General features: G+C 40.3%; 1 protein-coding gene and 1 pseudogene across 1 annotated transcript in view; both read left to right on the forward strand.

The window, feature by feature from the left end:
• The window catches only part of LOC132530910 (uncharacterized), a 29,235-nt gene extending 6,051 nt beyond the window's left edge, over window positions 1–23,184 (forward strand). The window contains 1 exon segment of the mRNA XM_060168402.1: window positions 23,060–23,184. The gene's annotated coding sequence lies outside the window, so the exon portion shown is untranslated.
• LOC132530911 (UPF0711 protein C18orf21 homolog) lies at window positions 131–743 on the forward strand (annotated as a pseudogene).
• Window positions 23,185–26,307: the final 3,123 nt, after the last annotated feature.

Genomic DNA, 26,307 nt, shown 5'->3' on the forward strand with positions numbered 1-26,307 from the left:
TTTCTTGATCTTGACATTTTAGAAGAGTTTAGGCCACTTATTTTGTACAATGTCACTCCATTTGGGTTCGACTGGCATTTCTTCACAGTGTAATCCACAATGGGGCTCTCATCAGGTTTCAGCCACAGGCATGAAGGCAACGTTGCTAAAACTACAAGATACCTGCGTGGGTCACGCCTGCTGCTGCCTCTGGGCCTGCAGTTCCTCACAGGATTTCGAAGAAGCATGTCCATACTGCTTCCAGCTGCAGGTGCTGGATAAAGCTGGAATGTATCTCCAGCCCAAGGCTAAACTGACACCCCAAAGTACAGACACTTATTAATTGAGAAGCAAAATAGATATGCACTCAGGTTTAAAGAAGCAAAAATTATGAAGAAGTAGAAAGGCTCCAAAACTGTTTTGTTGATTACTTGTAAAATATGCATCAGAACACTAACTGGTAAAATAACGGGAAAAGGAGAAGCATCCTATGGACGATGAGAAACAATTCTACCACTCCTCCGATTTAACCCTTGCAGGAAGACACAGAGACTAAAGTTCTGAGTTCTGCAAGTCTGGTTCCAATGGCGAGAGCCCAGCCTGGTTTTCAAAACACCTACATCTGGACAGTCAATACCCATTTGCTCCTCAAAGGACATGAGCAAAACAAAGAAACACTTCTCTTAACTAAAAATGCAGCTTAGTCAGAAAGAATTCCAAAAGAATCCAAAGTGGATTTCAGAAATTTCTTGTCTCCTCTGTAAAGAATGGATTTTGAGAAATGTGTAATGCTATTTCGGAACTAAAGCTAGTCAGTAAAAAACTTGTTTGACTTTTATTTATTTTCTGAATACATGGAAACCAAATCCAAGAACAAACTTTCCTTGACATCCTTGGCATTTGTGGGAAATAAAAACCTCACTGGAATGAATAACTGAAACCTACCCACCTCAAGTGTTGGTTGTGAGATCAAAAAAATATGTGAAAGTGCTTGTCAGTAGTAAACTCATAAGCAGGTATTACTGGTATTCTTATTATTTTCCCTTTTCTCGTCAGTTTTCACCATTTATATCATTCTCTTTCAAAAGGAGATTGAGACCTTTATAAGCATGTCTACTTAGAAGGACTTCTTCGGGGGGTCAATAGCCTGACTGCTAATTCAGAAAACTGGTGTGTCCTTTTTCTCCTACAAACATCTGCATAACTGTACATTAGTGAAACCTGAAGATTATCCCTATTTGGGGTGTAAAAATATCCGGGATATTCTTAATTATAGATGATCTAATAAGATAAAGATACAAATATATTTTACAGAAATTTTCATTTTTATAACTTTCTGTTGTTCCTGTAGTAATATTTCACCTTAAGAGACAGTTTAATTTGTTCTAGTACAGACTTATTTCTGGGTTTAAAATTATTTCAAAATGTCAACTTTTACTTTAGCTATCTTACATCTTTTCTGGAACAACATAGGTACAATTTGGTTTTTGTTAATAAGCTAAGATTGTTTTCCACCTTTCTATTTAGCTCATTTAGATATGTTGAAGAAAAATCAGGTTATGCATTTTTGGTGGGAAGTGATGTGTCTTTCTCAGCGTCAGGTCCAAAGGTCCATGGTGCTGGTTTGTCCCAATATTCATGATATTCATTTTGATTACTAGGGTAAGGAGGTTCCACTAGGTTTTTCCAATATAAAGTTGTTATTTTCCTTTGTAGTTAATAAATACAAAGACTGCAAATGTCTTGTTCTTCATCAAACTCTCACCTACTAATTTTAGTATCTATTGATTTCTTGATTCTATTTCCTTCCCTTTCCTCCCTTCCTTCCTTCCTTCTTTCCTTTATCTTTCTCTCTCCCCCCTACCCACTTTTGTTGGCATAAGAAAGACCTTTCTTTTCTTCCCCATTTATTTATTGATTCACTGGTTTATTTATATCAGTATGGCCTCATAGATACTTTTATTATTCAATGGGATATAATCTATTGTTTTTTTGTTTTTAATTAATTAATTTATTTTTGGCTGTATTGGGTCTTCGTTTCTGTGCGAGGGCTTTCTCTAGTTGTGGCGAGCGAGGGCCATTCTTCATCGCGGTGCACGGGCCTCTCACTATTGCGGCCTCTCTTGTTGCGGAGCACAGGCTCCAGACGCGCAGGCTCAGTAGCTGTGGCTCACAGGCCCAGTTGCTCCGCGGCATGTGGGATCTTCCCAGACCAGGGCTCAAACCCATGTCCCCTGCATTGGCAGGCAGATTCTCAACCACTGCACCACCAGGGAAGCCCTAATCTATTGTTTAGTTATAAATAACTACAACTATAATCTGTCAGTAGTTATTTTGACATTCAAACTGTTACAGGTTTGGCTAGCATGAGCCCCTTCATGCTAACTCCTGTGAAATTTGACATGACCCAGTCACTCCTTGAGCAGTTACTTCCCTAACTGCCTCAATCAGATGTTCCAGGGTCCCCCTGTACTTTTCCTGTCCCAGCCCTGCAATCTGTCATTTCTCCAGGGGGTCCTAGTTCCTTTTAGTGGAAAACACATATGTGTTTATATATCTCTGTCTATTTATATATCTATTAAAACATAGGCACAGATATTTATTTTTCTCAATGCTAAAAACCATGTTTTCAAACTGATAACATGCACTTCCAATCAAAAACTACAAGCTGTAATGCATGCTTCTCACTTTCCATATCTGTAGCTCATTCCTTCCATTATTCTCAATGTATTTGTTCATTTCTTCAAGTCTAGAGTACAAAAGAGTTTTGGAATTGCTAACCCGTGCCACCATGAAAAGCAAACCAGCAAACTAGAGTTAATTAATTATTTACAGTTCTTTTGTTTTGTTTTAGAAAAAAAAAAAAGTGTACATCCTTGCATGTTCCCAATGTTGGGGGTAAAGCAACAACTATGTCATCATTAGATATGATGTTACCTTTGGGATTTTTATAGATGCCTTTATCAGGTTGAGGAGGTTTCCCTCTACTACTGGTCTGCTGAGAGTTCTTATATATATGGATGCTGAATTTTGTAAGATATTCTTTCTGCCCCATTGAGATGATTCATTTTCTCCTTTATTCTGCTAATATGACGTATTACATTGATTGATAATTGAATGCTAAAATTTACATTTCTAACGTAATCCTCATTTGGTCAAAATGCATTGTCCTTTTCATATATTATTGGATTTGGATTACTAATATTTTGTGAAAAAACTTACATCTATGTTAATGAGAGTTATTGGCTACTGATTTTTTTTTTTTTTTGCGGGGGTCAGGGGAGGTCATGTCTTTGTCGAGTTTGATTTCAGGATTCTCCTGACCTCATAAAAACAAGATGGGAATTGTTTCTTCATCTATTTTTTTGAGAAGGTTTGGTAGGGTTGGTATTGTTTACTTATTAAATGTTTGATAGAATTCACCAGCTAATTATTTGGTTCTGGAGTTCTATTTGAGGAAAAGATTATGATATCAAACTCAATGTCTTCAAAGGATATAGAACTACTCTTATTTTTTAGTTCATCTTGTGTCAGTTTGGGTAAGTTATACTGTTAAAGAAATTTTTCTATTTCATTTAAGTTGTTGGATATATTGGCATAAATTTGTTCATAATATTCTGTCATTATTTATTTAATGTCTGTAAGATCATTTATTGTAGATACTGGCAATTTTCTTAATCAGTCTTGCTAAGGGTTTATCAATTTTATTATTTTTTTTCAGAAAACCAAATTTTTGCCTTGTTAATTTAAGCTATTGTTTATTTTCTATTTCATTTATGTCTGTTCTTACCTTTATAATTACCTTCCGTCTATTTACTTTGGGTTTAATTTGCTCATATTCTTCTAGATTCTTAAGGTAGAACCTTAGATTGATTGTAAACCTTTTTTCTTTTCTAATATAAATATTTAAAACTATAAATTTCCCTCCAAGAATCTCCTTAGCTACATCCCACAAAATTTGATATGTTGTATCTTTATTATCATAATTCAAAGTATCTTCTAATTGTCCTTGTGATTTCTTCTTTTATCCATGGTTTATTTAGAACTGAGTTGTTAAATTTCTAAGTATCTTAGAGTTAATGACTTCTAATTTAATAATTTTGAGATCAGAGAATGGGCTCTAAGATTTCAATCCTTTTAAATTTATTGAAACTCGTTTTATTTTCAAGCATATGGTCAGCCTGTTACGATTCCAGGTGCACTTGGAAAGAATGTGTTTCTGCCATTCTTATGTGTGGTGTTCTTTAAATGTCAACTGGTTCAAGATGGTTGATAATTTTGCCAGGTCTTTTATACCCTTACTGTTTTCTCTGGTTGTCCTAACAGTTACTGAGAGGTAGGTGTTAAAATCTCTAGCAATGTTTTGTTCTACTTTCCCTTTAGTTCTGTCAGTTTTTGCTTCATGTTTTTGAAGCCTTGTAATTAGGAGCATATACATTTATAATTGTTTAACTGTTATATATTCCCAATGAATTGGCCATTTTGTTGTTATAAGTGTTCTTCTTTTCTCTGGTTATATTCCTTGTCTTGAAGTAATTTTTTATAGTATTAATTTGCCAGCTCAGTTCTCTTATGTGTACTGTTTGCACGGTACATATTTTTCCATTATTTGACTTTCAACTCCTCTGAAACTTTGCATAAAGGTAATTATTTTAAACAGCATGTACGTAGGTCTTGCTTTTTTACCTCGTCTGACAGTCTCTGTTTTTAATGGGAGTGTTTAGTACATTTATATTTAATGTAATTACTGATATGGTTGGATTTAGGTCTACCATTTTTATTTGTTTTCTATTTGTCTGATCTGATATTTTGATTCTTTGTTACTACTCTTGGTTTTATCAAAAAAAATTCAATATTCCATTTTAACTCATCGATGGGCTTTTAACCTATTCCTCTTTGCCTTAATTTTTAGTAGTTTCTCTAGGGATTAAAATATGCATACTTGTCACAGTCTTTATGTAAATGATCATGATGAAAAACCACGATTGAAACAATACCACTGTTGGTGAGGAAGTGAAACAATGGAATTCTCATATACTGCCTCCATCTAGGCCTTTAGTACTATTAGGAGGAAGACAGGTACAAGAGCATTCACTGAAGCATTGTTGTTGTTGTTGATTTTTATTTTCTTATAAAGCTTACCTTTTAAAATATTTTTATTTATTTATTTTTGGCTGCATTGGGTCTTCGTTGCTGCATGCAGGCTTTCTCCAGTTGCAGCGAACAGGGGCTATTCTTCGTTGCGGTGCACAGGCTTCTCATTGCGGTGGCTTCTCTTGTTGCAGAGCACAGGCTCTAGGCACTCGGGCTTCAGTAGTTGTGGTTCGCGGGCTCTGGAGCGCAGGCTCAGTAGTTGTGGCGCATGGGCTTAGTTGCTCCATGACATGTGGGATCTTCCTGGACCAGGGATCAAACCCGTGTCTCCTGCATTGGCAGGTGGATTCCTAACCACTGCGCCACCAGGGAAGTCCTGTTGTTGTTTTTTAAATAGTAAAAAAAATTAAAACTTGAAATAGCCTATATGTCCATTAATAGGGGATTAGATAAATAAATTCTGAGCTATTTATTCAATAGAATATTACATAGAGTGAAATGGAATAATTAAAACTATGATAATAAACATAAATTTCAAAAAATATATTGAATGAAAAGAGAAATTTGCTGAAGGTCACAAAAATATATCTTTTCTATGAATTATAACAGGATATACTGTTTATGATTATATACATATATAAGTATATACTAAAATTCCCCCCAAAACCCTAAGGCATGCTAAACACAAAATTCAGGGTATTCTTTTTGCAAGAGAAGGAGGGAGGAAAGGAGAAAACGAGGATCAGGAGTCCAAGCTGCATGGCTGATAGGAGGGAGTTTTTATATCTTTATTGTATCATTATCTAAACTTTTTTATATTCCTGCAGTATTTCTTAATATTTTTTGGAATAACAGGATTACCTTTTTATCTCCATACCCAGTTTATTTCGAAATGAATAAAAGAATTTCCAAACAATATATCTTTCTCAGTTAAAAATCTATCTGGAAACCACCAAATGTAAGGGACTTTCTCTTTTGACATTTCCTATTCTATAATTAGTGAGAATTAGTTATAATTCTCACTTTGTGGCTTTGTCCTCTGTTGATGAGAGACATCCACATACTCAGAACAGCACTTTATTAGCAAGGTTGATTGTTGAGGTTTAGGCAAAATATGGGCATTATCAAGCACAGGTAAGAAGAAATGGAATACCTGGAACAGGAGAAGACATGTTTAATTTACTAGAAAAATGTAAATAGGTTAAAGTGCTAGGTTACACATCAGTATTGTCGAGGCCCCATGATGGATGGCTCTGTCTACCTGTAAATCCATCATCACAAGGAAAACTTACCATGACCTCAATCAACTTTTCTCTGGTAAATGATTATCATCCTCCTGGCAAAAGGGAAAGTAAGTAATAAAAGTTCCTTTTTTTTAGCTTTGGTATCTTAATAGTGAAACAAATCTAACTATCTAGATTAACACAGATGTTAAGTGAGCTTGAGGCAAAGCTTTGAAAAATCTCTTGCAGGCTGAAAAACAAGACTGTAGAAGAGGAGATGGGGAAGAGAAAAGGAGACAAGAGGAGTCTAAATGATATGAAAAATTTAAGGTTTGAACCTTAAAAGCTTAGGGCACCCAAGATAAATTTGAGTGATATTGATGAACTATATCTTATCCATCTATCCTCAGAGTCCCAGGCATGTGCTAGACTATGGGAGTGCAGAGACGGGTAAGAACTAGTCTCTGATTTTTTTTTTTTTTGCGGTACGCGGGCCTCTCACTGTTAGGGCCTCTCCCGTTGCGGAGCACAGGCTCCGGACGCGCAGGCTCAGCGGCCATGGCTCATGGGCCCAGTCGCTCCACAGCATGTGGGATCTTCCCAGACGGGGGCACGAACCTGTGTCCCCTGCATCGGCAGGCGGACTCTCAACCACTGCGCCACCAGGGAAGCCCTCTGATATTAAATGTAGCATCCAGAAGGTAACTAAAGACACTCCCATAAGGCAGACAATTGCCACAATGATTGTACACACAATAGAGCAAGGGGTCACAGATAAAGGAATACTGTAACTAGTGTGGAATCTGACATTTGGTCTGGATCTTTATTCATCCTTAATCAAAGGCAAGAAAGGAAAATTCCAAAACCAAGGAAGAAAGACAACTCTCATGGCATTGTTTAAATATTGGGGAAAAAAATGGTATGAATGAAGAATTATTTTTTAAAATATATGTGCTATGGGCTGAAGTGTGAACCCTCACACCCAATTTCATATGTTGAAATCCTAATCCCCAGTACCTCAGAATATGGCTGTATTTGGAGATATGACCTTTAAAGATGCTGGGCCCTAATCCATTTTCATAGGCGTACGTACACAGAGGAAGATCATGTGAAGGCACAGAGAGAAGACGGCCGTCTACAAGCCAACGAGAGAGACCTCAGAAGAAACCAACCCTGCTGACACCTTGATCTCAGACTTCTAGCTTCTGGATTTGTGGAAAAATAAATTTCTATTGTTTAAGCCACCCAGTCTGTGATACTTTGTTATGTCAGCCCTAGCAAAGAACTAATACACTTAAATATGGTCCACTTAAAGTGATGGCAAAAATCCTGTGTTGACCTACAGTATTCAAACCGTATTATCGATTTAAACACAAGTATAGAATGATCCAATTTATTTTTTATTTTTATTTTTTTTGCAGTACGCGGGCCTCTCACTGTTGTGGCCTCTCCCGTTGCGGAGCACAGGCTCCGGACGCGCAGGCTCAGCGGCCATGGCTCACAGGTCTAGCCGCTCCGCGGCATGTGGGATCTTCCCGGACTGGGGCACGAACCCGTGTCCCCTGCATGAGCAGGTGGACTCAACCACTGCGCTACCAGGGAACCCCTAGAATGATCCAATTTTGATAAAATCGTGCAACTATGTGCATAAATATAGATAGACGATAAATGTCACCTTTAATGTTTTGTGTGATTTTTTTTTACTTTCTCCGTTAGGCTTTTCTATATTGGTCCATTATTTTAATAAGCATGTGAGTGGATGGATTCAAGTGGGAATAAATATATAGAGCAAGGAAAGAATGTTGCTCAGGGCAGAACCTTGGGAAATGTTGATATTTAAGGGACAGAAGGTGGGAGTGAGCAAAGGCAACAAAGGAGGATCGTCCAGAGAGGAAAAAGACCTGGAGTATTATTCCGAAGAAGCCAACGAAGGGCAAACTTTTAGAAGGAACAGGGCATTACCCAGTGTGAAACGTTTCAGAGAAGGTCTGCACGGAGTCTAGCAGCAGGAGGATGTTGCACTTGGAAATGAGGAGGTCATGCTGTCTTCTGAGAACAGTTTGAAGGAGTGGTGAGGCCAGTTTGTAGGGGTTTGTGGAACGGATGGGCAGTGTGGAAGGAATGCAGCAAAGTCATGAAGAGTGACAAAAATTACCGATCTTCAGTTATAGCCGCAGACTGTCATCATCATACTAGGAATAGCCTGAATACAAACCTGGGCATGTCAAGATGCCTATTACCCTAGAAACCCAGAGAAGAGTACCTTAGCAACGTGTACCAAGCTGCCTTATTCTGCGTGGCGCCTGAGATGTTTCTGGACCCATTCTAGTGTGTGATGTCAATTAGCCTGTAGTCTTTGATTAATGGCAAAGATGTTTCTATAAACCAAAGGACTTGACAATGAGATCACTTCGTAGCCCCTCTAGAACAGCACAGGGAATGACAGCAGCCAGCAAGTTTTGGTATTGGAAAGTCTCCCAATGTCGCAAGAAAATGTTTATAAGCTTATTTGACTACTAGGGAACATGCTTTCTTGTCTAGTTTCCCTACCTCTTAGCCAGTTTCCCCTGGGATGAGGACACAATAAAAACTAAACAGACAAAAAGAGAAGGAAAGAGAGAGGGAGAGGTATGTATTTAGAAAGTATGTCAGGCACTGCTCTTTCTTCTTTCACCTTAGCCAGGTGGGCCTGGAATGGCATATCATCAATGTATGGCAATCATATATATATATGATTATATATATATATAATGTGTGTATATATATATATATACATATGTAAAACAATACATGTATTGGAGTATCATGTGCCAACCAGCATACTACACACTTTACTTAATTTTTTATTTAATTTTTATATAATCCCCAAATCCCGGTTAGGGGAGTATTTTTGTTTGTTTTTTTTGTGTGTGTGTTTTTTTGCGGTACGCGGGCCTCTCACTGCCGTGGCCTCCACCGTTGCAGAGCACAGGCTCCGGACGCGCAGGCTCAGCGGCCATGGCTCACGGGCCCAGCCGCTCCGCGGCATCTGGGATCCTCCCGGGCCGGGGCACGAACCCGTGTCCCCCGCATCAGCAGGTGGACTCTCAACCACTGCACCACCAGGGAAGCCCAGGGGAGTATTTAATATTCCTTTTTTATTGAGGAAACTGAGGCATAGAGGAATTACCTTATTTGCTTGAGATCACACACATTATTTGATTTAAGGTCATTTCTGGATCTACAGAGGACACAAAGTAACTTTAGACATTATATCTCCCCCTGAGGAACCTGCACCCTGGTAAAACAAATCAGGCACACAGAGAATTATCAACACCTAACTGCGGCATGTAAATGCTGTATGAGAGGGTCCAGGTGTTCACTCCTAGCTGGGGCAACCAGAAGTTGTATGAAAGGAGGTAGCTTTAAACTTTAGCTTTGAGGGGGTAGGAAGAATTTTAATAAGTGGAGATTCTTTTTACCACAAAATCAAAATAACAACTGTTTTCCACCTTCGTTTCTTTGTGTTATTCCTTCCAGCTCTTTTCAGAGCTATCTCTAAACAGCAAAGCATCACCAGCACCAACCTCTTTTTATTCCCATCATCTCGTATTTCCCTCAGGGCACTGAAATTCTTTAGCAATAGCAGACACAGCTGGGCGTGCACAGATGCTCAGATGCCAAAGCAGGTTTTGATTGCCGAACAGCTGTGGCAAGGACAATAGCCCACTTCCCTTTGGACAGGTATCTCTGAGTGCTGTTTTGACCAGCTTCTAGGAGAGGCATTGTCTGAGGCAACCAGAATTCACCCTGGAGTCACTTCTGAGCACATCTCTGTCCCATGATGGAGGTGTTATTTGAATTCACCTTCAATTGTTGTCTGTTAAATAAAATTCTAAAATTCTTTGTCTCTTTAAAGTTGGAGGATAGAGGGATTGAGTGGTCAATTTCACACCTGTGATTGGGTGACATGAGCATTGATGAGAAAGTTCATTCATCTGTACATTCTCCCAGGACTCTCTAGCTTCCATATTTGACCCTGCTTCCTCTAAATCTGTCTCTAATTCCTCCACCAGAAAGCAGAAAGTAATCGTTAAAGTAAATCAGTTTTTAAAGTATTAGCAAGGCTTTTCACATTGCTCATAATCGGATGTCTGTAATTCTGTGATCAGAAGGGAGAGGACATGTTTTTAGAATAGTTCTTTAAGCAGAGGGTAATTTCTGGATACCTGTAGAAAACAAGTCAAAAATATTGAAGAAAAATTGGAGTCATTTGCTCTTATCAAAAACAAGTTATTTCTTTTGAGAAGAAAAGCTCATGACTGTTGGTTGATAACTCAGCCAGCTGAAAGAAACCTCAACAACTTAAGAAAACCTTTCAATAGACAAAAGATTGAAACATTTGATTTCAGTGTCAGTTTCATATTTTTGACCTATAGGAAAGGCTGAAGATATTTCAATACCTTTTTCAAGCACATGCAGGTTACAAGGAACTACCTCTTCTCCATCTCTTCAGAAGAGGAGTTTAATTATAAGAACAGTGAAGATTACATAATTTGAAAAAAACCCTTATCTCTAAATTATGATCATAAAATAAGATACTAAAATGATTGCAATTTTAATTGTTCCTAAGAGTAGGGTGGACTACCACGCACTCACACCCCTTATTTCCCGCCTCCCCACAACGCATTACATGAACACTGGAGTACGATCCACTTGGTGGTTCCAGGTAATAGAATCTAAAGAATACAGCAAGGAGGCTGTAAAATCAGAATATAGCTGAATCTTCAAACATTTCCTCTGTTACTCTGTGTTATTTTAAAATCTGGATACCAAAGTGTCATTTCTTCTCAGTTTAAAAATAATGCTATTTTTATTGTTGTTTCCTATGGAAACAATTTCCCTAGGCACAGCAACGGCCATATCTTAACAGGGAATTATTTATTTAAGCCAGTTGCCCTTGTTGCATTTTGGATGACACAAACCCGTATTTTATCCCAGTGGAGTCTGCAAGGGGAATCCCTGCCCACTCTTGGAGGATCATCTATTGCTCCATAGCCACACTCCCAAGCGGCCACAGAAACCATTCTGTTCTCTAGAGATCAGATTGAGGAACTTCAGGTCCCCAGCAACTAATGGAACGTTACAAAAGCTGTGACCAAATTGTCAGAACTCTCCAGGTCTGCCTAAGGTCAAATGACAAATAAAGCAGTAAGGCTCAGAAGACACACAAGCATCTCAAGAATCCTTGCACAGGAACAAAAGAATTGGGTGACGCTTGCACAAGGGCGAAAGAACTTTCCCTTTGCACAATACATATTTCTGACAACACAATATTCTTCTTTAAACATTAAGGAATGGGAAACTTCTATCACACCTATAAATAAGTAGCTTGTATCAGACTAACTCTCCCACAAAAACAGCTATAAAAACACTCCCATGCTTCCCTGGTGGCGCAGTGGTTGAGAGTCTGCCTGCCAGTGCAGGGGACACAGGTTTGAGCCCTGGTCTGGGAAGATCCCACATGCCGCGGAGCAACTAGGCCTGTGAGCCACAACTACTGAGCCTGCGCGTCTGGAGCCTGTGCTCCGCAACAAGAGAGGCCGCGACAGTGAGAGGGCCCCACACCGCGATGAAGAGTGGCCCCCACCCGCCGCGACTAGAGAAAGCCCTCGCACAGAAACGAAGGCCCAACACAGCCAAAAATAAATAAATAAGTAAAATTTAAAAAAAAAACCACTCCCTCCAAATAAAACAGCTATTAAAACAACAGAGAGTAACCAAAGCAGCCCGGACTGAAGGGGTCAAGATCCTGGAGAGGAAAAAAAATGCACTGTGGTGAGCCAGATAGCTGCCACTGCTATTTTCCCCAGGGAATTTGCTGAGGTGTAGAGGATAGATAGATAGATAGATGGATGGATGATCTAGTGTTGCAGGAGTCTTACTGGGCTGCAGAGACACAAAGTGGAGGTCAGGGCTATCAAACTGAAAGGATTTGAGGAGCCAGCCCATTTTCCCTGTGCGATTTTCCCTCAAGACATTGACATATTCCTAAACTAAGTAGGCACAGTCCAAGAGGAAGAAACCAAGCAACCACCCAACAGAGAGCTTCTCAGGCTAAAAGGGTCACCATGGTCTTAGGGGTCTCCTGGTACTAGGAAGACAAAACTTGGAGTTCAGGACCCTCCAAAAATGAAGGGTCCTGGCACAGAATCTAAACTTTCAATTGAGACCCCTGAAAGGTCCCACCCTGCGAGGAAGGGTATGATAACTCAGAGATAAAACAGCCCTTACAAAACCTGAAACTCACCTCCAGTCAGCTGAACTCCTGATTGGACCAAGTTGTCAATATAAAGTAAATCTTCTCTGTGGGAAGGTAATTGTCATTTAGAGTCTCTATAATTGTTTATATACAATGTGCATCATTAAATGCAAACTACCAGGCATGCCAGAAAATATGACCCATGACCAAAATTCAAGAGAAAAAGAAAGCCAAAACAATAGAAAGAGTGATCCAGACGTTGAGGTTCTCAGACTCACACTTTAAAATAACTATGATTGACATGGTCATGGAAACAGATAAAAATGCGGAGAATTTCACCAAGAACTGGAGTCTATTAAAAAAGTATTAAATGGCAGTTCAAGAACTGAAAAATATAACTGAATTGAGAATTCAAAAGCTAGATTTAATTATAGATTAAAAGCAGAAGAGAGAATTAGCAAACTGGAAGATAGGTCAGTTCACAAAGCCAAATTGAAGCACAGAGAAGGAAAAAAGAAAAATAGAGAAAAAAGTGAAAGAGATACATGGGACATGGTGGAAAATTCTAACATATGTGTAATTAAAATTCCAGGAGAGGAGAAAGAATGGGGCAGAAACTATTTCCCCAAACTGACAAAAGACATCAAGCCACAGATTCAAGAAGTTCTATGACCTCTAAGCAAGAAAATACAAAAGCAAGCCACACTTAGGCACATCATATTAAGACTGCTGAAAACTGGAGTTAAAGGGGAAAAATCCCAATAGTAAATAAATAAAAAAACATATTACCCTCAAGAGGCAACAAGACAGTTCTGAAACAAACACTATATTTCTTTATGACGGAAAAAAAAAAAAGGGAATTTAAAACACAATACCATTTACAATAACAGCAAAAATCATCAAATGGATAGGAATAAATCAAACGCACAGGGTCTCTTCACTGAATACTACAAAACATTCCTGAGAGTATTTTAAATAGACCTAAATAAATGAAAGAATATACCAGGTTCAAAGACTAGAAGACCCAAAATTTTAAGGGTTAATTCTATCCAAAACAATCAATAGATTCAATGCAACCCCTCCCCAAAAATGCCTGTAGGTCACTGACAAGTTGGAAATTGACAAATTGATTGTAAAATTTATATGGAAATGCAAAGGGCCAAGACAAGTGAAAACAATCTTGATGAAGAAAAAAATCTTGGAAGACTTCCATTACCAGATATCAAGATTTATTAGAAAGCTAAATTCAATAAATGTGGTATTGGTGAAAGGATATAAAATAAATCACTGGAATATACTAGAGAGTTCAGGAAAAAAATGTACTCTTTTCAATAAATGGTGGTGGATCAATATGGGAAAAAATTAACCTTAATCCTCTACCTACACCCCAAAATCAATTCCAGATGGATCATAGATCTAACTGTGAAAGGTAAAATAATACAGCTGCTAGAAGTTAATAATATCTTCATCACCTGGGGTAGGCAAAGAGTTCCTAAATAGGATACAAAAAACACTAAATGTAAAGCAGAAGATGAGAACTGGACTTTATTAAAATTAAGAACTTCTATTTATCAGAAGTACCATTAAAATAATGAAAAGGCAAGCAACAAGCTGTGAGAATACATAAATAATGAATATATATGTATATATATGTGTGTATCCTATAAATAATTGAGAAGGCAGATAATTCAATTAAAATTGGACAAAGGCTTGAATAGGCTCTTCCAAAAAAGTATATTCAAATTGATAATCAACACATGAAGGGTGTTTGATAGCATTAGTCGCCAGGAAAATTAAAATTAACAACACAACAAAATGCTACCACTCACCCAACAGAATGGCTAAAATGAAAAGGACCGGTAATACCAAGTGTTGGTGAGGACATGAGCAACTGACCTCTCATCACTGCTGGTAGGAGCGTAAATTGGAACAAATACTGTGGCAGATTTTAAAATGGCCACGAGTTCTTCCCATCTGTGTGTGCATTTGCAACTGACACATATGATTTGCAACTGACTTTGCAGTTTCTCCCTCCAAAAGGTCTGTGGAGATTCCTTGAAATGGGGCTTGGCCGTGTGACATGCTTTGGATGATGGGACATTAGCAAATGTGATACCAGAAGAGGCCTTGAGAAGAGCTGGTATGTTGGAGTTTGCTCTCATTTTCTGCTCTTGGCAACCCTGCTACCACCACCAAGTGAATGAGCCCAGGCTGGCTTGCCAGAGTGATTCGTTGTCCAGTTAGCTCCATCTCTCCTACAGACAACCAGCCAACTGCCGGAGAAGTGGATGAGGCCCCCAGCTGACTGCTAATTCCGGACTGAACCCAGCCCAAACACACGGAGCACAAACAAACCATCCCGGATGAGTTCAGTCCACTCGGCTGACCCAAAGAATAGTGAGTTACTGTTTTAAGTCACTACATCTCCAGGTGGTTTGTGATGCAGCAAAAGTTAACTGAAAATACCACTTTGGAAAATCGTCTGGCAGAATCTGTTAAACACATACTCTGTTCCCCAACACTTCCACTCCTAGTTATGCACCCAACAGAAATGCGTCAAAAGACACGTGCAAGAAGAATGTTCTTTGTAACACTGTTCATAATACCCCAAACTAAAAATAACACAAATGCGCATCAAGAGTAGAATACATAAATATAATGTGGGATAGGCATGCAATGGAATACTATATAAAAATACTATAAAACACTATAAAAATGAGCAAACTATTGGTAAATGCTCAGCATGGATGAAACTCACAAATACCATGTTAAGTTTAAAAAAAAAACACAAACCCAAATGCAGATACAAAAGAATACATACTGCACGACTTCATTTATAAAATTCAGAAACTAGGAAGAATCAGCAGTGACGGCAACCAGAGTAATCATTACCTTTGGAAGGGTTTTTGGCTGGCAGGAAGCATAAGGAAAGTTTCTGGGTGACAGTAACGTTTTAGATCTTTATTCAACTGTGTTTACTCTGTAAAAATTCATTGAATTGAGTATCGAAGATGTGTGCCCTTTACTGTATGTTATACTTCTATTTTAAGCAAACTATTTTTTTTGGCCGTGCCACGTGTCTTGCGGGATCATAGTTCCAGAGATCGAACAACGGGCCCCAGCAGTGAAAGCACTGAGTCCTAACCACTGAACCACCAGGGGATTCCCTATTTTAGAAGTATAAAAATATAAAATAATAAGGAATTATTCTCAATTCTTTTCTTTGCAATGTTTCCTTCAAGGAATTTATCTAACCCCACACACTTCTGGTTACTAGATTTTTGCTGATTGACTTAAATCTCTGTCCTCAGGCCCTGTCACTCTCCAGTCCTTCCATAGCCATTTGTCCTTACATGATCCATTAACATGGCAAATGCAGAGTCTAAAACTGAACAAACCTCACCTCCCCCACGTATTTGGGTTCACGGTGCTCCTCATTTCCAAGTACCTTCTCAGGCACCTCTCACTGCCTTGTCTCCACATCATAATGTCAAGTCCTCTCACTACTTCCTTTGGATTTTCTTTCAACTGTCTCCCTTTCTCATTTCCACTGTGTCAGAGTTCAGAGCCAGGAAACGGAAACCACTGTTATCTTAAGCAGAAAGAGATTCAGTACAGGGAACTCAGGCTTAAAGAATTGTTGAGAGGCTGGAGTTGCCTTCTTCAGGCTGACCTCCGGGAATGACCCCCCAAAGCAAGACCACCAAAGTGGATCTCCTGGGGGGTTCTATCTCTGCCACAACCAAGCAGGTGGACTGCAGGAGGCCGTCACTGGAAGTGTTGAGTTCAAAAACACCCCCCATCCCGGCTGCAATTCAGATGTCAGGGAACCAGCCAGCCGTCTCACCAAGGCACTCAAAACTGGTAACGCTAGCAACTGGGTGCTTGAGAATAAACCCAGACTACGCACAACTCTGCTTGTCAGCGGTAACGACCAACACGGGAAAGATGGCCCCCATCTCACTTCCCACCCCAGGAAAGTGCATCTAATTGGTAGATGAAAAAGATGGTCTTACTAAAAGATTTTTTTTTTTTTACTGTCGAGTACATTTTTTAAAAAATTAAGATAACCATTGGAAATCCTTAGATTGCCTTCAAAAATTACAGACATATTTCCTATCAGTTATAGCAAGGTAGTGCTTCTCAAGGATATGAGTGTGTTTTGGAAAGTCTGTTCAGATACATATCAATTATACCACGCCAATTTGGGGTCTAAAATAAATTATACTGTCCATGGGGGAAAACATCTTTTACTCAGTCCCTGTCCCATTTAATTGGAATCCACATAACTTAGGTTTTATCTTTGCTCAACTTAACTAAAATCACTACGTGGAGGGCATTGTGCTTGCTTCATCATAACCAGCTCTGAGACACCAGATGTAACCCCTTGTGTCCAAGCACAGGTTCTTACTGGGTACCTACCCCATTGATGTCACACTTGTCCTGACTTGAGGTGCATGTTTGGAGATGCTGCTTGTAGTTTATTTACCCAGGTGTGAGTGTAGCTGGAGATTCCAGTAGATAACTGAGATATAACTGCTGTGTCATTCTTACAGTACTGACTCTTCCTTTTGGGGGCTGTTTAATTTCTTGGCTCAAAATGTGTCACTCCATTTCTAATTACTGCCAGCCAGATGAGTGTACCTTCTGTTATGTCCTGTCAGGCCCCAGATCTGTGCATTATTAAAAGCTGAGTAATGCTCATTGTCTTTAAAATACAAATTATAATTCCTTTAGACCAGCTACCGTATGAACTGAAGGCAGAGTTAAGTGGTGATGGTGTCTAGACAAATACCAACAGCTAATATTACTCTAGGGCCAGAGTTCTGACCTAGGCAAAAGCGTAAAGGGGGCGAGTTTGTGGGTGAGGCGAGGGTGATGTATCTTGGGCTCTCTCAGGCGTAGTCTGGTTTTATCCAATGCTGGCCCCTGTCTCTGAGGATATTTCTTTTTAGAAAGAGTATGTGTGGCTTTCTTGAGTTCACCTGCCCCAGAGGCAGAGCCAGATCTCCTTTTGACCTTGTAAGCAGTGTAAGTCCCTGATCCCTTCTAGAGTTGGTGGCATATCTCACTGCCTGTCACCAAGACCTCGTGGAGAGCCCCTCCACTGATTTCATAAAGCCACAGGGACCCCTGAGCCTCTTGGGCAAAGACGTTAGGGAATTGGAAAGGAGGAAGCCATGCCAGATTTTCAAACAGTTTTCCTTGCACCTCCGAGTTCAAATTACAACTCAGTCCATTTATACATGTAGTAAAACAAGAATAATTAATTTCACTTTTTCTTTCATTAATGACCAATTATATCAATTACACAGACTAAAACTCCTTTAAAAAATCACTCCCATTTACATGTTGGTTAATTAAATTCCCTCAAATATGTAAAACTGCAGTTATAAATTTAATGTGTTCAGTTTTCTTTTGAACTACTTCAAATGCCTATCCTAAGCAGTAAAGCCTTTCCAAGTACTTAAACAACTGTAATCAATCTAACAAATTAAACCTATAAATACTGTGATTCTCAGTTCACTTAAACATTCCAATACTGTTTATAAATTTAATCAAATTTTTGTACTTAATTTAAATCACAAGTCTAAAATCAATTACTTAATTACACATTTAAAACTGAAATCACAAGCCTAGTCTGTCTTTGTGCTAATACATCCAATTCCTTCATGACAAACAGTGAAATCTAAGTACACCCAGAGTTCCTCAATGATTTCAAACGTATTCCTGAACTACACAAAAGTATGAATATGATGGTTTGATTTACTTAAACAGATCCATGCCTAATACTAAACTTTCCTAGGACTAGAAATATAGCTCACCCATTGAAGGAATGATTTCATCATCCCCCAAAACCTGGGTTGTCTTCTCAAGGTGTTGGAATCACTTATTGGCCAGGCAGCGTGTCCCAGAGGAGCCTGCGTTTGTCAGAGCCTGCGTTTGCCCCAGACAATCCTACCTGCAGCCCTGGTGGACCTGTGAGCTTTTGTAGTCAGACACCGAGGGACTTCAAGTCCTCACCTTACAGAGAGTGTTAGTCTTGAAGCCCTGGCTGCCTGGGTTCAAGTGGAAGCATGACCTAATCTCCCAAATCTTCTTTCAACGTTACTGCCTGATGGGGTGTGATGGAAACCTGCACCCCCATTAAGGTTTCAGTTAACCTTCTCTAACCCCTTACTGCAGGCCAGAATTTGAATTCTTTTGATCTTCCTTATGGCCAGGCCACAACTCTTACAGACATTTAAATGACATCCGGTTGGTTCTGCATGTGTCATGCCTCCATCTGGCTCTGTCGTCATGCTAATGACGCTGGCCCCGCTACACAGCGCCCTGGCAGAGCCGTCTAGTGGGCTATTAACCTTAGCCATCCAGGCCAGAAGTGACAACCTTTCTCTGTGTTCAACTGCACCTCCAAACCACTGATCTAAAGACATTTAGCTAGGCTTCCCGATGATGAGAGGGAGCACGAGGTGACTGGGCGAAAGAATGCAAGTTACAAACATCAGTTCTATCAGGTGCCAATCATGTATTTGCTTGTGTGCCAGGGAGCATGGAGACAGGGATGGACGAGACCCACCGTGTTCCTACTGTCACCCCAGAGAGAGAAACCAGATGATAACAAGCAAACCACTGGGTGCCTCAGTGGTCTCTCAGATCCGCACAGCCCTCCTGTGGCTGAGGACCCCAACACCCGCCCCAGTAGCCTGGGCATTAGCACGGTGGGCACACTGTTTTTTGGCAGCACTGCACCAGTTCCAGCAGTCTGCCCTCCAGTGATAGAAGCTTCCACTCCAGTGACAGAAGCTGCCCTCCAGTGACAGAAGCTTCCACTCTGGCTGGCTATGTGATCTGGAGCAAGACAGGAAGAATTCCTTGGACAACAGTTTCCTCCTATGTCAAATGGTGCGGGGATTAAATGCGCTCGTTCAGGTAAAGCATGTGGCAGTGCCTGGCACCGAACATGTGCTTGATAAACGATAGCTACTACTGTCTTCAGTAGATGCATTTTTAATTGTAGGTATGTGTCTTAGTCAGCTCCGGCTGCTGTGATAGAATACCATGACTTAACAACAGTAATTTATTTCTCATAGTTCTGGGGACTTGGAAGTCTGAGATCAAGGTCCCAGTGTGGTCGGGTTCTGATGCGGGCTCGCTTCCTGGCTTGCAGACAGCCACCCTCTCACTGTGTCCTCACATGGTGGACAGAGAGAGCAAGCTTTGGTTTCTTACTCTCCTTACAAGGACAGTAGTCCCATCAGGAGGGTCCTGTTCTCATGATCTTGTCCAAACCTAATTACCTCCCAAAGGCCTCCCCTCCAAATAGCATCACACTGGGAGGTTAGGGTTCCGACCTATGAATCTGTGGGGCACACAAACATTCAGTCCATAGCAGTGTATTTCTCTGAGACTCCGGTGGGCTTGATTTTTTTTTAGTATCTCTTGAAAATGATACATTTCTGAAAACATACTTAGATGAAACTTGAGGATGCATAGCTGAGCATTGCCAAAGTTGTCCTCGATGTGTTATCTCCTTTCAAAGAACAAAACAGGGCTTGCCTGGTGGCGCAGTGGTTGAGAGTCCACCTGCCTATGCAGGGGACACGGGTTCGTGTCCCGGTCCGGGAAGATCCCACATGCCGCGGAGTGGCTGGGCCCGTGAGCCATGGCTGCTGGGCCTACGCGTCCGGAGCCTGTGCTCCGCAATGGGAGAGGCCACAACAGTGAGAGGCCCGTGTACCGCAAAAAAAAAAAAAAGAACAAAACATCCCTTCAGGGAGGGAGATGGTCATTCTCCACTTGTGCCCTCAGATCCATTCCTCACGCTTCCTGCCTTTCTCCATGCTCCGAAGAGTTCTCGAGGGGTCCCTTTTGGCTGGTTTCGGATAGGATTTGGCAGTGGGAGGCACTGGAGGACACTGGCTGCAGGAGGCAGGGCAGTTTTTCCCTGTTCCCTTCATGCTTTGGTGCCTGGCTCAGCAAGTAGCAACATCTCTCCATGACACTCCTTCTGCCAGGGTGAGGACCTCCTGCCTGAGTCCAGATCTCGCCGGGCCCCCCGTTTCCCTTCAGGCCAGGGTCTATAACAGCTTCCCACTGTTTTCATTTCTGGTGCCTTGACCTCTCTTCACCCTGCCCACTCCTCTGTAGAGACCCTTCATTAAGGAATCTTCTGTTGAACCACCTGAGAGGTTTTCTATGTCCTTCTGGGACCCTGGTTGATAGATGTAATTATAATAAATTTCAATATTTTCCCATGCAGCCTACTTCCCTATCAGTCATGCTGTTAGTTTAATAACATATTTTCCATCATTAAAAAAGAAATTCTGGAGAATTTCCAACTGGCACGTGCAAGGTCATGATTATAATTGCCTTAAGGGAAATAGTCATTTTTAGTATTGCTTGGAAATGAGATTGGGAAATACAGTCTTTGCTCATGGCTTGAGGTATTAAGAAATATGCTAAATGGGAAATTAGAAGTCAGCACAGGAGTTCACAGGCTTGAGTTGTCAAAAGATCATTTTGTGATCCCTCATTTGCTTTCCCGCTGTAAGGCAGTCCTAATTATCTTTCTATAGGAATCCAACACCTTCCCCTCAGCCAATATTTAGGCGCGACAGTGAGGCATACCCTCATCTCCCCCCAGAAGCTCGGAAATCAGATTACTTTCAGAAAGTTCAACTTTAAATCACTTGGACTGGATCAGAACAAAGAAATGCAGTTACCTTAAAAGCAGAAGGACCCTTAGCTGGCCTGAAAACATTAAACGATCTAAAGCAAACATATGTTTGTCAGAACAGGCCAGCCGAAGGAGAATCACAGAAACAGACATCAGCTGTGTTCAACGAATTATCTTGCAGAGGAACAAGCTTGAGTAACTCAGAATGTTCTGGTAGCCTTATAATGAGACAAACACCTCAGCTTATCTTGGCCAGATGCTATTAAATAATCAATCCTAATTCCCTGTGTTTCAACTCTGTGCTCACCAAGGAATATTCTTACAGTAATGATTTTCTTATTTCAAAAGCAATACATGTTTATTACAGAAATAATCAGAAAATGTGGGCCAGGCCCAGAGATAATGTTAGTGTCTCGATACATTTTCTTCCATGCTGTTTTTCACACACATAAATACACAAACATACGTATTGACAAAAAGAGAAATCTTTCATCCTTACTAAAGTGCTTTGCAACTTACTCTTCACTTAATGATGAATAAAGAACATCTTTGTGTGTCAACAAATATGCCTCTACTACAGCAGGTTAATGGATACATTGTTTAAGGTGGGCAATCCTATAAATTTACTTAACCAGAGCTGTATTATTGCACGTTTCTGCCATTTGCATCATTTTGCAATTACCAACAGAACCGCAGGAGACATCCTTGTAGCAAACCTTTGGACCTCTTTAACCATTTCTCTGCACAGATTCCCAAAGAGCATGGACATTCCAAGACATTTGAATTATTTTTCCAGATTGCTTTCCAGAAAATATCATAATTGTTCCAGTGTTTGACAATTTTTATAGGTGCTAAATCATTAGGTTATTATTTTAACTTAAATTTTTCTGAGTACTAGTGAAGCTGAAATTTTTTCACAAACTTATTAGACATTTGAACTTTTTAATGTTCCTATTCATATTCTTTTCCATTTTTCATTCATCTATCTCTTATTTATTATAGAGCTCTTTACATCAGAAGGGATATTAACTTTCATGACATATTTTGCAAATATTTTTCCCAGTTTGTTATTTGCCTTTTATTGAAATATGGTATTTTGCCTTAAGCTCAGACTCTATTAGGAATGAATTTTAAGTAGCAGAGAAACCAACTCCACTGGCTTAAACAAAGAGGACTTATTATTTCACATAACAAGCACCTCATAGAGAGGAAGTTGTTGGAACTGGTTCAAAGAGTTGACAATGTGAGGGCTCACATCTCTGCCCTCTCTTGGCCTCCTCCTGCGTGTCATCTTAAGGTCACTAAATGGCTGCTGCAGCACTAGCCATCAGGTCTCTGTTCTAGGCAGAGGAGGAAGAGACAATACCAGCTGACTCTTACTTATGCCCATTGGACAGAACTGGTCACATGGCTACTCCCAACAGCAAGTGAGGGGCAGGCAAGGGTGAAGGCGAGATGGGGTTAAGTGAGAAATTTGCACTGTCTACTGTAGAGAAGTTTTAAGCTGTATATAGTCAAATTGGTCTATACCTATTTCTTTGGTTTCATGCTTAGAAAGTTCTTCTCCAGCTCAAGGATGTATTCCAGTAGATAGTCATCTATATTTTCTTTCATTACTTTTATGGTTTCATTGTAACATGAGATAGAAATTAAATTTTTTTTCCAGATAACCAGCCAATTGTCCCAAAACCATTTTTGGACTTTCTCCACTGATTTGAAATACCTTAATTGTTTACTAAGCTATTAGATACACTTCTATTCTGTTCCACGGATCTAGTTAGCTATTCCTGTTATGGTTAGTACTTTAATTAATGTAATTTACCATGCATTTTATCATTTCAGGGCAAGTCCCCCTTCATGGTACTGCTTTTTCAAAAATTTCTTGACCTTTCTTGAATGTTTATTATTCAGATGAATTTTGAATCATCTTGTCAAGTTTTTCAAATGATCCTATTTGGATTTCAACAGGAAATACATTAAATTTATAAACTGAGAAGAATCGACAACTTGCACAGGTAAGTTTTCTGAACCAGAGACGGCGTATATTCAAGTCTTCTCTCATAGGTCAGTAAAGTTTTGTGACCAACACATAGTAGGATCTTTTTTCTCTGTTTTGTACTTTAATCAGTTATAGCTAATATACAGGAAAGCTAAAGATTTTTATAAGATTGATTTTACAGCCAGCCACCCTAGTGAACCCTCAATTCATTCTAGAAGTTTTCCTTACTTGTTATTTGTGTCCTTGATCTGCCGGAGCCTGCAGAAGGGGGGTGTCACACTTCACCTCCTGGCTGTTACCTGGCTTCCTGTCCTGGTTCTTACCATATTTCTCATTACGTAGTATTAAACTGGCATTCAGACTCATGAGCCTGATTAACGTGATTCTTCCCTGAGGGATCAATCGGTTCTTGCTCTGCCGACAAAACCAAGTTTCAGAGATGGCAGAGCTGAGTTGGCCGCTGTCCTGTGACATAAGCCTTCTTGCAAGTTCTAACCTGTCACGAGGGCAGGAATTTCTTCTAGCTTGTCTCCATCAGATATTAATCCGGCTTCTGTTCAGAAAGTCCTAGGGATAGGAGACAGTATAATTCAAGGTTCCTAATTCCATCTGGGGGACATTTCAGAGGCTCTTATTTATCGTGACGAAATCTACCTAGTCTAGCTTCTCCCTGTGTCTCTGGGAGATTCTACTTCCTCCTTTAACACTTTCTCTGATCTATTTCTTCTTCGATGACATGGTTAAGGTTTCCCTCCACCGCAGTCACCACCCCCGTAAATGGGGCTCTTGTTTGGCAGAGTTGCTGACCTACAGATAACAGCCTTTGGGTCTGGTGGTGATCCTGGTCCGATGTGCTTTGGCCAGGGCAACTGGGTCACGTGATCATGTGACATGAAGCCTCTGCGAGTGGAACTCCTTTGGCCATTTTCCCCAGAAGCTGAGACTGTGATCGGCAAACAGCACACCACTGGGTTTCTCCAGTATGTGCTACACTCATAACCACAGCACACGGCATTCCTTTAAGAGAAATTATGTATAATGTAGAAGAATGTGCCTAAGCTAACTGGTTACCTTACAGTCAGGAGTCAAGATGGACCTGCTGCTGAATCTGTAATTAGGAGAATCTGAGTGAAATCCTTCCTGGATACAAGATGATCTGCTACATGACCTCTTAAGGTCACTCCTATTTCCATAGTCATGCAACTCTGTTAAAAGCAACCAAATAAGGATAAATATATAGCAGGGCTTGAAATAGTAAATCTAATTCTACCATAAGTCAGTCTATTTTGGTTTCTCAACTCTACCAATTCAGAATGTGCTTTGGTGACTGTGTTTTACTTCCTAATTGATTGGAATGAGTAGATTATTCATGACCCTTTTGGCTTCCCCCCTTTACCCCCCAATAAATAGCCCTTTTTCTTCTCTCTTAGAATGGGAAGAATAGCTCTAAATTTGACTTGGGAAAGTGAGATGTTATTTTTGGCTCAAGTAGAATTAGAACTTAGACCCCTGAGTGAAATCTGGTCTTCACTAATCCAGCCACCCTTTGGGTTCAGACTAACTGCTGGGTGGAGACCTTAAATTTTAGATCTGACCTTGAGCTGTAAGAAGGGTAGGCATTGCTCTCTGCCCCCTAAATGAAATAGCCTCATTTCTCCAAACTTAGCTAGCATCATAGAGTTGGGGGGGAGGGGACGGATGGTAGAAACAATCCTAGTGAGCAGCTGGTTCAGAATTTCTCAAACTATAAAGTATACACTATGCTCCTAAACAAAGGGTTCCATGCTCAGATTCCCTGCAGAATCATTGCTTACTGTGTCCTCCTCTTGAAGACTCTGGGAAGCCCTACAGCAAAGCAACCTGTTATGTCTTGTTTGCCAAATTTCTTTGAACACACCACCCCCACCCCCAGCCTTTTTTTCCAGGTAGCACCTAACAGCTCTGGAACTGACATGCCATGAAACATATTTTGAAGAGTGCTGATCTATTCACTCATCTTACGGAGGAGGACAGTGAAGCCCCTATTAAGAGATGTGGAGACAATCATTCCCCACGCCTGGCAGGGCTGGGAACTTGACCCTGGCTTCCAGACAACCTGTCCAGGCTCTTTCTCTCACCTTGAAAGAGGAGTCATTAATGGTGGCAGCTTTGAGGTATCCCCTAGCACATTTTCATTGTCTGGAATTTGAGGTTGTATTTATTTATAGTTCACTCAGCAATGAATCCATCAAATGCTCTGAATGTTTCTAAAAGGGCATTGGGCCCTGTACAGCTGACCTAAATAAAACACTCTCTTTTAAATTGCATGTAATTTACTATATAGTGAAATATTTTATCATGCTATATCGTACCATTCTAAGAGGTTATTATTTTTATATGAAAAAGTAAATCAAAAGCATCAAATCTCAGTAAAATATGTCACTAAGGTGAAAGTGTATGGCCCAGTGAGAAGTAACCACAGACACTTCTTTTTTGTTTTTGTTTTTGCGGTACGCGGGCCTCTCACTGTTGGGGCCTCTCCCGTTGCGGAGCACAGGCTCCGGACGCGCAGGCTCAGCGGCCATGGCTCACGGGCCCAGCCGCTCCACGGCACGTGGGATCCTCCCGGACCGGGGCACGGACCGGCGTCCCCTGCATCAGCAGGCGGACTCTCAACCACTGCGCCACCAGGGAAGCCCTAGACACTTCTTTTAAACACAGAGCACAATAGTTGGTGAGTCAAAATTATAAAAAGTTGTCCAAAGGCCACGTGTATATTTTTTCAAATTGTGTAAAGTCAAGTAGTTTGAGCATGCTAGCACTCTTTGGAAGTAACATTTTTCTGACTTATTCTCTGAATTTCAAAGGCACTTTGAATCTATATGCGTTTTAGCACTTCTTTAGCCATACAATTGTTTATGAGACTCTAGTCCTGGATACTTTGAAATCTTTCTCAAGATTTTTTTTCTGCCTGAATACACTTAAGGTAAGAGATATACTCCCATCAGCTGGGATATTTTAAATTGGCTTCTAGTTTCTGAAAATCAAGTTTCCAAATATGTTTCCAAAGCTAGTACTGACCCATGTGATACCTTTTTGTGAATGAGAAAAA

Source organism: Lagenorhynchus albirostris, chromosome 12, assembly GCF_949774975.1.
Source record: "Lagenorhynchus albirostris chromosome 12, mLagAlb1.1, whole genome shotgun sequence".
Classification (NCBI taxonomy): Eukaryota; Metazoa; Chordata; class Mammalia; order Artiodactyla; family Delphinidae; genus Lagenorhynchus; species Lagenorhynchus albirostris.